Here is a 9844-nt window from a genome sequence, read left to right as displayed (position 1 = left end):
AATAAAAATGAAATAGTGTGAAATTAGTGTTTTTCACTTTCTATTAAAAAAAAAGTTAATATAGATCGATTGGAGATGCTCCATCTCTTGCCCAACGAGGTCTTAGATGTTGTTCTTCTAGATATTCTCCTTCTTTGAAATGCAACAAATGACATAATTATCCTGTAATAACAACAACAATAAAAACATTTAGGGAGATGTTTAAACCGTATGTAATTTTTGCATTGTCTTTTTTTATTTTTTAAATTATTAAACAAGAAAAATTAGGAAACATATGTATCAGCAAAAAATCCATGGCTGTTTATTCCTTAATAAATAAAATCAAATAATTTTGTACAATATACAACATTAAGCAATTAAGCATCATTAAGAAAAAAAAAAGCGGGTCACCATAATTGTAATTAACCAAAGAAAATGGATGAGCATAAGCATTTAAAGTCGGACTTATAGAATCAATTATGCATAGAACTTATATATATATATATATATATATATATATATATATATATATATATATATATATATATATATATATCAACACCCAATTCCCAGGATATGTTAAAGTTCACACTCATCTATTATTCTCAGGTGCATCCTTTACTAGACAATCTAACATATACATCTAGCAAAATAATTCATAAATGTTCTCACACTCACACATGCTTATTTATAAACCTCACCCAATAACTTAATTTGAGCAATATATGCAACAATATTAAGCAAGCATCATTAAAAAAAAAAAAAAACCAAAACTAGGTCAACATTATAGCAACCAAATAAAATGGGAACTAAGCACTGTTTTCAACCGTCCCAATTCACAAATTGGATCACTAGGACTGAAATGAAAATTCCATAACATCTAGAATCCACTAACAGCAAGAAAAACCATGGACATTAAAACCCTAAATTCAATTGGCCACTTGACAAAATTGGTCAAATCCTCAAGAAAAAAAATAGTAACATAATTCAGTGACTGAAATCTAAGTAACAAATCAATTAAATGAGGAGTACCCATTTGAGTATATGAGCCAAAAATCAAATTCCTAGTCAAAATTTATTAACATGGAGACAAATATAGATGGAGCAATCAAGTTTGAGAACCAAACGATACAAATAGATTTCAAACATAATCAAGAAATAGAGCATTATGTATTTTAAATTAGAAAATGAAGCAAAAAAAATTACATGATTTGCCATTTTTGCAAACTCTGCGTCAAGTCGGTATTCATTCATGGTCTACCTTGCCATGCCATTGAAGCCATTCTTAGCAACAAATTGTAATGCCATTGAGCCATTAAGATTATTATTATTATTAAAAATACTTTATTGCAAAAAATATATATTTTTGCTATAATTTATTATTGCAACAAAATTTTTGTTACGATAGGTTACTACAACAATAATTTTTGTTGCAATAATGTATCTTTGGAAACTATTGCAACGGAATTTTTGTTGCAATAGGTTAGTAAAGTACCTGTGAAACTTATTGCAACAAACGTTTTGTTGCGATAAGTTACTACAGCAATAATTTTTGCTGCAATAAATTTTTTATATATTTTTAAATATTTTTTCCACCAAACACATCATATTTAACCTGTTAACAACATAAAAATATATTCACAATATTATAGCAACAATATATTTTGTTACAATAAAATATTTTTAATGATAATAAAAATCTTTTATTCCAACAGATTTATTGCAACAAAACTCTATTGCAACGAAATTTTTTTGTTGCAATAGAGATTTGTTGCAACAAAATGAAACTTATTGCAACAAAAAATTTCATTGCAATAAGGCTATTTTCTTGTAGTGTGGAAATAACGAAAAGTTAGAAAATAAATGAACTACTATAAATAAACTACTTGTAAGTTGTAACGAGAATAAAAAATTAAATGAATCTCAAGGAATAGATCAAAACTTGGAGCATACCACTTAATTTTCGTGAGTGGGAAAAGTTTGTGCACATTGATTAGGAGTTTTGCATAAATGACATCTATCATCTCCAAAATTATTTGGTTTGGTTCACTAAGATTAGAAGCTATTATAGCACACCATGTGACAAATTGAGAGATTGAAACAAGAAATTCGTCTTTTGCATCTTCAGGCATCCCCTCATTCATTTTTTGGATGTTTGCTGGTCAACATCGGCTCATCCTGGCCAAAAACGCAGTCTTTGTATCATAATGATCAACGAGTTGATTTAACAATATATATATATATATATATATATATATATATATATATATATATATTTTTTACAATAGAGTACTTCTGGAAACTTATTGCAACAAAATTTTTATGATAAGAAGCCAGTTAAGCGTGACAAAAACACAAGCCATGTGGCTAGCTTGGACCTTAGTTCCACTTGGCTTTATGGCCACATTCTTTCCAACAAGACTGTTTTTTCTTCCCAATCTCGGGAGGTTGAACTTCGCTGACAATTGGTTCTATGACGCCCTAAGTCCTTCTAAGTTTGTCAACTTTAAGAGTTTGACTCACCTTAATCTTTCTCTTCCATATTTTTTGACCAAATCTCTTTTGAAATCTCTCAATTGTCTTTGCTGGTTTCACTTGATCTTTCTTACAATGAGCTATTAATCGAAGCTATAAAATGGAAAAGTGTCATTGGTAACCTAACTTAGTTAAGGGAACTTATTCGGATTCCACAAATATGCCCTCAATTAGACCTAATTCCTTTGATGAATCTATTCTCCAAATATGCCCTCAACTGACAACAAATTTACAATATTTAGACGTTTCCAATAACCGAATTTATGGTCGAGTTCCAAGATGGTAGGGGGATGTGGGGATGAATTCATTATATTAGGTTGATCTTCATGACAAAATGCTTCAAGGACCATTTCCCACTCTAAATTTTTCTAGACTGCACTATATGTGTTTCTCCAATAACAATTTTATAGGAGAAATCCCTTCTTTAATTTGCGATGCAATTAACCTTCAAGTTCTAGACTTGTCTCATAACAACTTAAGTGGCATGATTCCTAACGGCACGTTTGGTAGATTGTAATGGTGATTACATAGGAATAGGAATAGGAATAGGTATTACAAGGAATACAAGATGTTGTAATGTAATACTTATTACCAATGTTATGAATACCGTTTCGGACCCCGTTTCGGTTTGCCTATTGGAACGGAATGTTTCGGTACCGGCTTATTTCGGCGTACCGTTTCAGTGTGTTTCAGAATTATTGCTATTTTATAATAAAAAATATATATTATTAATAAAAAAACCTATATAAATTATTAAGAGTTTTAAAGAAGTTATAAATACATATTTCAACTAATATGTAATTTTTAAGCCAAAATAATAATAATAATAATAATAATAATAATAATAATAATAGGTATTAGTTCAATCATTTATAAAATATAATAAGAGTAATAATATGATTAAAAAAAAAAATCCAAGAGTTAATATTAGTAGGTGGAATAAAGCTGAATATTCTATTTTTATTGTTAGTTGTGTGGGGCTCACAAAAACATAACAAAGAAAAAATTCAAATTTTAAGACAAGTGACAAGAGCATTACGTGGGCTGGCAAAACAAAGTAACAAACAAAAAAAATAAAACAAAGACATAGCATTAAAGGAGGTTGACGGTCAAAGCATCTCCATTTAGTCATTTACCTCTACAGCACAGTGAGCACACAAATAAAAAACGAAAAGGAGGCAGGACCGGAACCCACCAGAAGAAAAGAAGAAGAAGATGCGTTCAACCCACCAGAAGAAGAAGAAGAAGGAAAAAAAGAAAACAAGAAGAAGAATGGTCTGAAACCCAGAAGAAGGAGGAGGTAAGTTTTTTTTTTTTTTTTTTTTAAGCCAAAATCTGGTACCGGCCGAAAATAGTTTTTTCAAAGGAGGAGTCTTAACCGTCTTAACAAGCATTGATTTTTCAAACAATAGTTTCAGTGGAGAGATTCCAAAAATAATTGGAAGGCTTAAATCACTCAAGGGGCTCAACTTTTCTTACAATAACCTTACAAGTTATATTCCATCATCATTTGGAAATTTGACCAATCTTGAATGGTTAGACTTCTCTTTCAACAAGCTCGGTGGGGCGATTCCTAGTCAATTGATAGATCTAATGTCGCTTGAAGTCTTAAAGCTATCACATAACCAACTCATAGGACACATACTTTCAGGAAATCAATTCAATACATTCAACAATGATTCGTATACCGAAAACTTGGGATTGTGTGGGTTTCCATTGTCAAGAACATGTGACAACTACGAGGCAAAGCAACCACCACCACCGACCTTGCAACAAGATGAAAATTTAGAGCATGAAAATGGGTTTAATTGGCAAGCTGTTTTCATAGGTTATGCATGTGGAACAATATTTGGAATTTTTTGGGATATCTTATGTTTGAAATTGGAACACTAGAGTGGCTTATGAGGAAGGTTAAATTGAGGAGCATATCATGTTTAGAAGATTGAAGAAGAATGGCCACAAATGTGGTGGAAGAAGACAACTGTTTCTAAGGTAAGTGATGTTCTTATTTTTGAGATTGCAGAATGAATCTCTATACCTAAAAACATAAGGTTTTTTTTATTTATTTATTAGCAACTGACTTTTTTTTTTCCTGTCCCTTTGAAGATTATAGTTATGTATCTTGGATATCTTATGAATTACCTACTTATTCAATTTCTTTGAGTGTAATTTAGACGCCATGGACATCCTTTTTTTATCTCTTGCCTACTTGCATATCTCTCAAAATAAATTATTCCGAATAGTTTGCTTGAAGCTCTATTATATCCTAGTTGATTCAATTACTATGTTGTGTTGAATTATTGGAGGAAAATAATATATATGTCTGGTCTTGTCTAATTTGTTGAGGATCCATAGCTGACCCCAAATGTTTTGGATTGAGGCTTGTTATTGTTGTTGAATTATTGTTTTGAGTTTGATTATAGTAATTTGTTGCAATAATGTATCTTTGGAAACTTATTGCAATGAAATTTTTTTTGTGATAAGTTAGTAAAGTACCTGTGAAACTTATTGCAACAAACGTTTTGTTGTGATAAGTTATTGTAACAATAATTTTTGCTGTAATAAATTTTATATATATTTTTAAACTTTTTTTTCCACTAAACACATCATATTTAACTTATTAACAACATAAAAATATCTTCATAATATTATAGCAACAATATATTTTGTTGCAATAAAGTATTTTTAATGATAATAAAAATCTTTTCTTGCAACAAAACTCTATTGCACCGAAATTTTTGTTGCAATAATCTATTGCCACATATTTTATCGCATCAGTGGGCAATGAAAATTTTTTGTTGCAATAGAGATTTGTTGCAACAAAGTGAAACTTGTTGCAACAAAAAATTTCATTGTAATAAGGTCCCAATATTTCAAATTAATTGTCAATTTCTGGACTCAATTAGCAATTATTAAAATATTATAATTAATCTGATCAGATATATGGAGGTTCCTAGAAAGTTTAAACTATGATAACGTGTACAAGTAGTACAATTTCACATCACCTCACACGTGACGTGAAATTAACATCTTTTTTTTATTAATAAAAGAAAGGTGGATGACTTCTGTTGACTTGGCAGCATATATATAATATGCATTCCACCCATACCTTCCTTATAACATCATCAGAAATACTACTCCATTTTCAGAGTTTTGTTTTTGTTGAATTGGGTATCAAATGGGGCGTTCAACTTGGAAGTATCAAGTCTTCTTTTTGTTCTGTTTGATCTTGCATTCTCAACTTCCCTTTCCATCGTCTCTCTCTACTTCCTTCTCTTCAATGCCACCATGCTCTGCTCTACTCCATTTTAATAAGTCTTTTTCTCTTGAAAAATCTGCTTCTGGCTATCATCCTTCTTATCCTAAAATAGCTAGTTGGCACGAGGATAAGCACTGTTGCACTTGGGATGGGGTCGAGTGTGACAAAAACACAAGCCATGTGGTTGGCCTGGACCTTAGTTCCAGCTGGCTTATGGGCCACATTCATTCCAATAGTACCCTATTTTTTCATCCCAATCTCAGGAGGTTGAACCTCGCTGACAATGACTTCAATGACTCTCTAATTCCTTCTGAGTTTGGCAACTTTAAGAATTTGACTCATCTTAACCTTTCTTTTTCCGTATTTTCTGGCAAAATCCCGTTTGAAATCTCTCAGTTGTCTTCACTGGTTTCACTTGATCTTTCTAAGAATGAGCTATTAGTCAAAGCTCCAGTATGGAAAAGAGTCATTGGTAACCTAACTCAGTTAAGGGAACTTATTTTGGAATCGGCAAATATGTCCTCAATTAGACCTAATTCTTTGATGAATCTATCCTCCTCTTTGACAACTCTTAGTCTCCGTTACTGTCACTTATAGGGAAAACTCAAAAATAACATCCTCTGCCTTCCCAGTATACAAACCCTTGATCTAACGGGTAATTGAAACCTTAAAGGTTCTCTTCTAAAGTCTAATTGGAGCTGTAGTTCCCTGAAGTTCTTAGGTCTCTCTGGCAGGATGTTTCCAAGAGAATTCCTTAATTCTATCGACAATTTGAAGTCCTTGAAGCATTTAGCTCTCCCTGGTTGCAATATTACGGGGTCAATTCCAGCATGGCCTGGGATCCTTACAAAACTTACATATTTGGATTTGTCAAATAACAGTTTTAGCGGTGAGATTCTATTACCACTTTTAAATTTTAGATCTTTTTGGCTGACGCATCAAACTAACAATTTTTTAATTATTGGTGAATATTTTTAACAGGTCTGTTGCCATCATCACTATTCAACTTGCCGAATCTCTCAACTTTAGACCTTGGGTACAATCAACTTGTTGGTCCCCTTCCTAGTCACGTAAGTGGTTTGAATCTGATTGTTCTCTCTTTAAGTTCAAATTTCCTAAATGAAACACTGCCATCTTGGTTGTTCAGTATGCTATCTTTGGAGTTTTTGGATCTTTATGGTAATCAATTTGTTGGTGAAATTGGTGAATTCAAGTACAATTCATTGAAGTATCTTAATTTGGGTTATAATAAGCTACATGGCTCTATACCTAGGTCAGTATCCAGACTTGTGAACCTTACTACTCTATATCTCTTGTCAAATAACTTGAGTATTATGTTGGGGTCTGAAATGTTTTCAAAACTCAAAAATCTTGAGGCTCTCTATTTGTCAAATAACTTAGTTAACATCAATAATAATGCTGCCTATGCCCTGCCCAATCTTCAATATTTGTTCTTGGCTTACTCCAATATCAGTGAATTCCCAATTTTCTTAAGACAGACAACAAATTTACAATACTTAGACCTTTCCAATAACCAAATTTATGGTCAAGTTCCAAGATGGTTGGGGGATGTGGGGATGAATTCATTGTATTATGTTGATCTTCGTGATAACTGGCTTCAAGGACCATTTCCCACTCTAAATTTTTCTAGTCTTCACTTTATCTTTTTCTCCAATAACAATTTAACAGGAGAAATCCCTTCTTTAATTTGTGATGCAATTCACCTTGAAGTTCTAGACCTGTCTCATAACAACTTAAGTGGCATGATTCCTAAGTGTTTGGTAAACTCTACTGCCCTCTCAGTGTTGGATTTGCGAATGAATAGTCTTCATGGCACCATCCTTGCAATATTTGCCAAAGGAAATAATTTTAGGAATATTAACCTTAATGGCAATCAATTGGAAGGGCCATTGCCGCAATCTTTGGTCAATTGTAAAAACTTGGAAGTTCTAGATCTTGGAAACAATAAGATAAATGGAACCTTCCCTTATTGGTTGGGAAGTCTTAAGAAATTGCAGGCTCTTGTCATAAGATCAAATAGATTTCAAGGTCGGTTAGGCAATCCTAAAACCAAATTTATGTTCCGAATTTGCGAATCATAGACATCTCTAACAATCAGTTTAATGGTCCTTTGCCAATAACATATTTTGAATATTTGAAAGCCATGATGAATGTGGATGAAAGTGGAGTTGCATCGAAATATATGGGAGATAATTATTATCATGATTCACTGAATATCATGATTAAAGGGCACTATATTGAGATGGAGAGAGTTCTAACCATCTTAACAAGCATTGATTTTTCAAACAATAGTTTCAAAGGAGAGATGCCAAAGATAATTGGAAGGCTTAAATCACTCAAGGGGCTCAACTTTTCTTACAATAACCTTATAGGTTATATTCCATCATCAATTGGAAATTTGACCAATCTTGAATGGTTAGACCTCTCTTTCAACAAGCTCAGTGGGGAGATTCCTAGTCAATTGACAGATCTAACATCGCTTGCCGTCTTAAACCTATCACATAACCAACTCATAGGACACATACCTTCAGGAAATCAATTCTATACCTTCAACAATGATTCATACACCAACAACTCAGGATTGTGTGGGTTTCCATTGTCAAGAACATGCGACAACCACGAGGCAAAGCAGCCACCACCACCTAACTTGCAACAAGATGAAAATTTAGAGCATGAAAATGGGTTTGGTTGGTAAGCTGTATCCATAGGTTATGCATGTGGAACAATATTCGGAATGTTTATGGGATATCTTATGTTTAAGATTGGAAAACCAAAGTGCCTTGTGAGGATGGTCAAATTAGAGCAGCATATCATGCTCAGAAGATTGAAGAAGAATGCCCACAAACATGGTGGAAGAAGATAACTGTTTCTATGGTATGTGATGTTCTTATTTTTGAAGACTTTAGAAAGAATCTCTATAATTAAAAACATAAAAGTTTCTATTATTATTAGCAACTGTGAATTTTTTTTTTCTGTCCCTTTCAATTATAGTTATGTTTCTTGGATATCTTATGGATTTACCTTCTTATTTAATTTCTTTGGGTGTAATTTAGATGCCATGGATAGTATGCGGCAAATCTGGCTTGAATACTTGTATGATATTTAAGAAGACATAATATGGTTATGATGATGGCTGTTGTTTCTAGCCTTCTGCAAAATGGTGCATTCTAGTGTCTTGATGTAGTTACAACTGTTGGTTTGTTCACAAGGATCATCCCTTTGTTGTATTTCTATTTGCCATGTAGGTTTATTATTTTTATTTTTTTAGAGGATAGGTAGACTTAGTCTGTTGGCTTGATTTGAGGTGACACTGTTTTGCTTGTATTTTTTGTGCATACAAATGGTTCCTCTGTCTGGTGTAGTTCCCTTTAAGGCTATGTGCACTCTAGTTTGTATTTAATAAAATTGATTGATTCATCAAAAAAAAATTGTTCATAGCGTAACCAATGATTGGTTTAAAATATCAAGCTTGTGTAATGTTAATTTTGCATGTGAATATTAACCCTGTCAATAATACTCATTAATTTACTTAATCAGTTTAGACAATTTCATTTTTTTGTTATTGATTTAGACATTTCGATGTTAGCTTGTGAGACTATACTACTTTGTATGAATGTCTTTTTTTTATTTATGCATTAATTACTGTTCAATAAATGCCAAATTAAAATTTTTTTTTATTATCAATGTTTACTAGGCTATGGTGGAATACCTTTAGCACTGGTAATTATAGACTGAGGCCCTTAGAACTTAGTGCCCGCCTACCTAGAGATTTCCTTCTGCTCTCTTGAGAAGAAAAACAAGTGAGGATTCCAATGGATCCAACTTAGCCTTGGGCAGGCCAGATATGTGTTTTGTCTTAACCTTTGTAAATGATGGGTTTCATTTGGTTTCAACTTCAATGGAACATGACTTTGTAAATTATGACTCCAAATTCAATTTCTTTCCACCATCAAAGAAAAAAAAAGGACATTTTGATTGAACTTTGAAGAAATAGGCCTCAATCAAAAAATTGCATTGAGATTGTTTACTCCTTTATTGTTTCCATCCATT

The 9844-nt window shown here is 32.3% G+C and overlaps 1 pseudogene; it reads left to right on the top strand.

Annotated features, from left to right (window-relative positions):
• The first annotated feature begins 6048 nt into the window (after positions 1 to 6048).
• LOC142617304 (receptor like protein 27-like) lies at positions 6049 to 8657 on the top strand (annotated as a pseudogene).
• The last annotated feature ends 1187 nt before the right edge of the window (positions 8658 to 9844 follow it).

The sequence above is a fragment of the Castanea sativa genome, chromosome 11 (genome assembly GCF_040712315.1).
Source record: "Castanea sativa cultivar Marrone di Chiusa Pesio chromosome 11, ASM4071231v1".
NCBI lineage: Eukaryota > Viridiplantae > Streptophyta > Magnoliopsida > Fagales > Fagaceae > Castanea > Castanea sativa.
This window is presented reverse-complemented; position numbering and strand designations above follow the sequence as displayed.